The sequence below is a fragment of the Peromyscus californicus genome, unplaced genomic scaffold (assembly GCF_007827085.1).
Source record: "Peromyscus californicus insignis strain IS unplaced genomic scaffold, ASM782708v3 Scaffold_19__1_contigs__length_69161282, whole genome shotgun sequence".
NCBI lineage: Eukaryota > Metazoa > Chordata > Mammalia > Rodentia > Cricetidae > Peromyscus > Peromyscus californicus.
The window spans coordinates 11930234-11930433 of record NW_026294491.1 but is presented as its reverse complement, the minus strand read 5'-3'; positions in this window follow the sequence as shown (position 1 = coordinate 11930433).

Below are 200 nucleotides of genomic sequence, written 5' to 3'. Positions count from 1 at the left end.
TCTGTATCAGTTATTCTTTATCTGTCCAGTCTGAGCTGCTCTGCCTCATTGGTGTCATCCCAAGTTCCTGCCATGCCCTTCCTCAGCCTAGCTCCTGTTTTCTGTGCAGCTTCTTCCTCTTGATTTATTGTTTTGTATTTTGAAGACTACCTATCTGAAGGTATTCAAAGTTGGAACCAGTTTTCCATCATATTGAATGA